The sequence below is a fragment of the Megascapheus bottae genome, chromosome 20, assembly GCF_031878675.1.
Source record: "Megascapheus bottae isolate mThoBot1 chromosome 20, mThoBot2.hap1, whole genome shotgun sequence".
NCBI lineage: Eukaryota > Metazoa > Chordata > Mammalia > Rodentia > Geomyidae > Megascapheus > Megascapheus bottae.
In genome coordinates, this window is record NC_143528.1 from 3835796 (window position 1) to 3842168 (window position 6373).

General features: G+C 54.8%; 1 protein-coding gene across 1 annotated transcript in view; it reads right to left on the reverse strand.

Annotated features, from left to right (window-relative positions):
- The window catches only part of Plekha2 (pleckstrin homology domain containing A2), a 69867-nt gene extending 64319 nt beyond the window's left edge, over positions 1 to 5548 (reverse strand). Inside the window, exon 1 of the mRNA XM_090353891.1 lies at positions 5316 to 5548. The gene's annotated coding sequence lies outside the window, so the exon portion shown is untranslated. The remainder of the gene's footprint in view (positions 1 to 5315) is intronic.
- Positions 5549 to 6373: the final 825 nt, after the last annotated feature.

Sequence of the window (6373 nt, forward strand, 5' to 3'; positions counted from 1 at the left end):
GCAAATGGCATCCCAGGTCTCAGAGGGGAACCCAAGTGGGAAAGCAGATACTGGGAGGCACTCAGCGACTGCTACACTATGTGGGGACCCCAGCAGCAGGGAACTGTGCAGTATACAGGAGACACAGGGGTGATTTGGGGAGTCACGGAGCCTCAACAATGCCAAGAGCCCAGTAAAAGCTGCACATACCATGATGGCAACTTGATCCCGAGCCTGAGAACAAGTCACAGATTAGAGTCTGGAAGCATCCATTTCCTCCTGCTCTAATGTCACCATACTTGCAATAACGGTCCTAAGAGCAAATTCCAAAAGTCGAAGGCAGGAGAGTAATGTGAGAGAGAAGGGAATGTACTGAGAACTTGTTCCCAGCGGAAGTGCGGGGTGAGGAATGCAAACATCTTCAGGAATGGGGCTGGGGCGGGGGATGGGGAGAAGATGGACTAAACCTCATGGGACACCAGGCTTGAGAGCCGGAGAACAAGACACACACAAGGAAGAAGTAAGGGGGGGCGGAAAGTATTGAAAAACAGGCAAGAATGACTAAAAATTGGCACGAAGTCTTTTAAGTATTCATGGCTTCTCTCTCCTAACAGTCCCACAGCTCTGTTCAGAGCACATGTAGTTGGTGGAGCTGTGGGCAACCAAGGATGAAGACCCATCAGACCATGTCACCAAAAAGTATTGCCACAGCAGGTGGCAGCCACAGTGGGTTCATCAACACCCTGTAGAAGGGGAGACTGCTCAGAATCCTGAAAGTCCCCCTGAGAGGACACTACGTTCAGTCTTACTGTGGACTCGTTGCAAGAGCTACATGGCATGAGGTTGACAGACCAGTTACTCAGTTTGAGATCCAGTCTTGGACAGGGGGAAAAAAAGCAGCAACACAAAGCTTGAGCTCTGTGATGTCAACCAGGGGCGGGGGTGGGGGGGGAGAAAGCAGCAGCATATTCAGGAGGCAGAAATTTTAGGATTCTGCTTGAAGCCAGCCTGTGCAGGAAAGTCCATGGGACTCCCATCTCCTTGACTACCAAAAAGCCAGAAGTGGAGCTGTGGCTCAAGTGGTGAAGTGCTAGCCTTGAGTGGAAAAAGGTAAGGGGCAGCGTTCAGGCCCTGAATTCAAGCCACAATACTGGTATGTATATATGTATGTACGTGTACACACACACACACACACACACACACACACACACACACACACACGCACACACAGCAGAAGCAGCAGCATCAGTTCCTCCCCCACACCCCTGCATCTACAGAAGGGAAGTACTCCTGGCCTAGGTGTGTCTGTCTGGAGGCTGGTTTCTAGATTTAGGGAAGGAAGAAGGGCTGGGTGTGTCAAGCGGATGTTCAGGTGACTAATCAGCAGATATAGTTCTGAAGTACTGTGAGAAACTTCCATTGAAAAGGGTGTGCTGACTCCAGGTAAAAAAGCACCTAAGTCTTCGAGGCTGGTGGGCTTGGACTTCACTGCGTTAGCACCTCGGGGCCTGTTTCTTCACTTTACCCACTTCTGCAGTTGCTTAGAGGGTTACACTATGTGGAAAGATCTTAACATGAGAACTGGCAACGAAGCAAGCACTGGCTAAATACTGCTAAAATATGTGTGCTCAGTGGCAGAGAATGCTCAAGGCCCTGGCTTCAATCCCTGGGGGAGGGAGGGGTGTGTGTGTGTGTGTGTGTGTCTGTGTGTGTGTGTCTGTGTGTGTGCAAGTGTTTGTGTAAGATATGCCTAACAAGTAGTAGGCATGTCACACAGTCACCATTATTGCTGCAAAGTTGCTTAACCCGGGAAGGACAGACAGCTGTAGGCCATCTCTACCCAATCAGTATTACTGAGCAAATATCAATGAGAAGCTTGTGCCATGTGGTTCCCTTTCATAAGAAAAAGCATCAGCTCCTCCTAATCTCCCCTGTACCCCCCAAAATGTCATATTTCATCTCTAAAATTTCCCCAAGAGGTTAAGAATATATATTCATGAGAACCAAGTTCCATCTCCCACAGACAACTTTGAAAATTAGCAGAACCCAGACAGGACTCTTAGATTCCAGGAAAGGGGCCCTGGGGCTGCTCTGGCCCCGCCCTTAGGGGGGTCTCCAAGGCAGACAGCCATTGCTGTACCAGCATGCTCCCTGCTTTAACTGCAGTGTTTCTTCAGAGCATAAGACCAGATGACCTGCTTCACACCCTCTACTTCAGCTGGCATCCTTTATGAACACAAAAGGCATACCATAGTGCCCACCTGGGAGGCTACAGGCACCAAATTCACGCTTTAATGGGAAGCAAGTCATTTTAACCAATGGAGGCCAGACAAAGGAAGGACTTTCTGATTATGTATGAAGCCTAAAAGGTTGGAAGGGAGCCCAGGGGCAGTGCACACCTAAGATATCGCCCTCAGGACCTTGAGGTAGAAGAATGGCCAGTTCTAGGCCAGATGGGGTTTTACAGAAGGCTCCTGTCTCTCAAAGAGATGGGTGGAAAGGTCAGGACTAAACAGAAGGAAGGAAGACAGAGCAGAACAGCCCAAGACCTGAAACCAAAGTCCACAGGCCCCATGGGAACGCAGTAGCCCTATCTCTCCAGCCTGTCTGATTCACTGCCACAATTACGAGTTTCACTAGGCAGAGGCAAAATTTTTCTACCATACTTTAATGTTTTCTCTGTTTCTTTCCTTTTCCAAAGCCGTAGAGATTCAATTGCTGGAGTCCTTGTCCACGCACTAGGGCAGATGAGAAACCGAAAGTAACTGCTCACAGGAGAGGCACAGTGCCACCAGCATCCCAGCCAGCCTCCTTCCCAAGCCCCACGTCTGGGTCACACGGAACAAGGAGAGTCACAGTCAGTGAATCAGAAGAAGCACTTACTGTACTGTGGTCTACAGCAAGACCTAATCTGAGTCACACAGCCGTGTAACGGGCATCACCCACCCATGCACCTGCCCTATGAAAAAGACAGGAAATCGAGGAAGTACCAGCTGGATGCACATGACAAAGACCAAGCAACTATTGCCTGGCTCTTCCTAATTCTAGTACTTTCAGCAAACACCTGCCAAGCCAGCAGAAGTGCTATTCTAGGGTTTGACTCGGGGCTCATGCCTGTGTACCTCCATCTCTGCTGGAGAGGGAAGCCTGGGCCTGCCTCGGGAGGCAGAAGCTCAAAAGCCCACTTCTGCAGAATCTGTCCATAAGCAGCCACCGAGGAACATCTGCACATTTTTAGGATTTACTTTGACCTTGGGAAAAAATGCCAAGATGAACAGAGCTCAGCTCGCTAAGGTGACATGATAGGACATGTAGGCCTTGTTTCCTTACACAGAAGGGAGACAAAGCATGAGCATTCACAAGGGGAGGACCGATTCAAAACCCCCATCATCTAAGGGCAGGCAGTTTCCAAATCAATACCCAGGAATTAGACACCTATGAAATAAGCAAGGCTACAGAGAAAACAGCTAGCAGAGAAAACAGATGATTTATTTGTTTTTAAATATAGAGTTTACATAGCTGAGGATTGTTGGTGCAAACCTACAATCCAAGCTACTTAGGAGACTGAGATCTGAGACTCTTGGTTCAAAACAAGCATGAGCAGAAATGTCCATGAGAATCTTCAGTTAAGCACACACACACACACACACACACACACACACACACACAAGCTAGACACACACACAAAAGCTAGAAGTAGAGCTGTGGCTCTAATGGTAGAGTGACAGCCTTGAGTGAAAAAGCTAAGGGTCAATACTTGGGCCCTGAGTTTAAGCCCCTCTAAGTGGGTGCTTACTGTAGCAGCCAAAAAAACAAACAACCAAAACAAAACAAAAAACACCAGTTTACAAAGAGAGCCAAATAATGCTTATATCTAAAAGCCACCACCAGAACAAAAAAGTCCATGAACCAGCTTGATGGACCAAATTTCTACCGCTTGACCTACTGCCACACTGCTGTTTTCTCTCCATTTCCACAAATGCAAACAATTATTCATGTGCTGGCACTCTTCATTCATTCATTCCACACACATTTGCTTAGCCTGTAAATACCCGACACTGAGTAGGGCCCAGGGTCTGTATTACCAGCTAGATGTTCATGACAAAAATATCTGCCTTGAAGGTGCACACAATAAAGAAAGCTAATGTCTGCCATGGTGAGGATGCCTTCTTGGAAAAGCCTCCCCTCCCAGGTGGTGGTCCTGGTACTAGGTACTAGGTACTCTGGCACCCTCCACCAGACCTGGAGCTGTCTGGAGACGTGGCTGTGTGCAGCCCTTCATGCCTGTCCTGCACGTCTTTATAATCCCAGCCCCGTAAAATCATGCACTTAAGGGGAAGAAAAAAGTAGTCCTTTTTTTCTAGAGTCTTTGCCTTGCAATGGTTAAAAACTTTCTCACCAAATCAAGCAGCGGGGGGGGGGGGGGGAAATCAGGAGGAAAGAGGAGATTTAGTCTGATATACTGACTCCCTCACCCATCCCCAGCTCCCGTTCCTCCGAAGTCCCAAAGAAGGAGTGCAAATTAAAGCTGAAAGTGGAAGCTGTATCTTGAACCAGTAATGTAAAGAAAAAAAAGCCTTTCGGGCAAAAGGCAGGGGAGAGGGGAGGTGGGCGGCTGGCGGCCCTGCAGCCCTGGACAGCCTCCCTCCCGCTCCGCCTGACCTCCCCCGGGCCTCTCTGCCTCCCTTTTGCTCTCTCCCCACCCCTCTCTTCTAATTTTGACGAAATAATCTCCAGACTCCGAGCCGAAAAAGGAAGCATGTAAGGTAAAGAAGTTGATGGGGGGGGGGGGGGGAGAGAACGAAGGATAGCTCCCCTGGAGGGCATTACCTAACCTGGCACCCCGCCTGCATTTTAGGGCGCTTTCCTACCCAGTCACCTCCACTGCCAGGAATCCCAGAAACTGCAGGCTCGACCCGAAAGAAAAGGAGGGGTGCGCCCGGCTCCCCCGGGGCAGTGCAGCCCCGCCGGGCGCGGGGGCCGTGGGGGAGGGGAGCGGGCTCCACGGCCCGCCGGCGCGCGAAGGACTTGCCTGGCACGCGCTCCGCTCTCCTCCCTGCCCGCAGCCCGGGCGGTCGTGGCGGGGCCGCTGCCCCGGCGCCTGGACCCGCACACAACTTTTCCCCCCAGCTGCAAACGTGAGAAAATGTGGCTGCGCCGAGCCCCCGCCCCGCCCGCCCCGCCCCGGCCGCGCAGCCCGACCCCTGGCGGCGGCGACCTCCGCCACCCCGCGCGCTCCGGGCCCCGCCGCGCCCCGCGGGGGTCTCGGGACGGGGCGGGCGCGTCCCACCCCCCGCCCTGCGCCCGCCCAGCCGGCCCTCGCGCGCCCGACTCACCCCGCCGTGCAGGGCCGGGGCTGGGTCACATCGGGGCGGGGTCGCGGCTCCGGGCCGTGGGGCGTTCTGGAGGGCGCAGCCCAGCTCCGGGTGCCCCGCGCCGCTCGCGCTCTGCTCCCCCTTCCCCACCCCTGCTCCCCGGTCTCTCGGTTCTTTTTTCCGGGTTAATTACGTTTCGCCTTAAAGCAAAACCCAGCCCCGGATGTGAGTACAATACTCCGCGGAGCCCGCCGGGGGAGGCGAGGGGTGCCGGGGCGCCGCGGGCTGCGCGGAGGGGGCGGGGGCGGCCGCGGGGCGCGGGGCAGGGACGCCGCCCCCTCCGCGCCCGCCCGCCCGCGCGCCCGCCCCGCGCCCGAGCGGCGGGGCAGGTGGGACGCGGCAGGTGTCGGCGCCGGGCTGGGCCGCCGGGGAGGGCGGGCCGGGACGCGCGCTCACCCCCAGCCCGCTCTCCTCCCTCCCGGCCCGGGCTTCGGGTTAGGACTGGGACTCCACACACTGTGCTGTCCGTCGGATGGCGGCGACCGCGTCCTGGGAGCCCAGTTGGGCCCCCGCGGTAACCGGGGCTGGAGGGTCTTTTTCGGGTGGGAAGCAGACGAGCGTGTCCTGAGCGGGAGACTGTCTGGGGGACCCACGAGGACCCCCGTGTTCAAGGGTGGCGCTGGATTGTCTCCCTGGATCCATCCCGTGAGTATCCATCCCGCTCCCGATGAGGAAACCGAGACTCGGGGCGTGAAGTCATCCACCCGCCCCGTGTCCTCGGCGCGCAAAGGGCAGGTCTGTCCGGTTCCCACTCGGGCCTCCCACGTGGGCAGATGGATGCAGTCTACATGCGATCTAGTCCGGCTAACAACATCCGAAACCTAAATATAGTGGCTTCCCCGTGGGACCTTCCCCGTGGGGGACAGGCGGCTCTGGGCGCCCTGATGAACAAACAGCCTGGGAGTGAGGTAGCCACGCCAGGCAGGGCCAGCCTGGAGATCCCAGCGGTGGGGGAGCCGCAGCCCTCCTCTTCCATTTGGACTGCCAGAGCAAAAAAATGAGCCACACCACTCACGCAG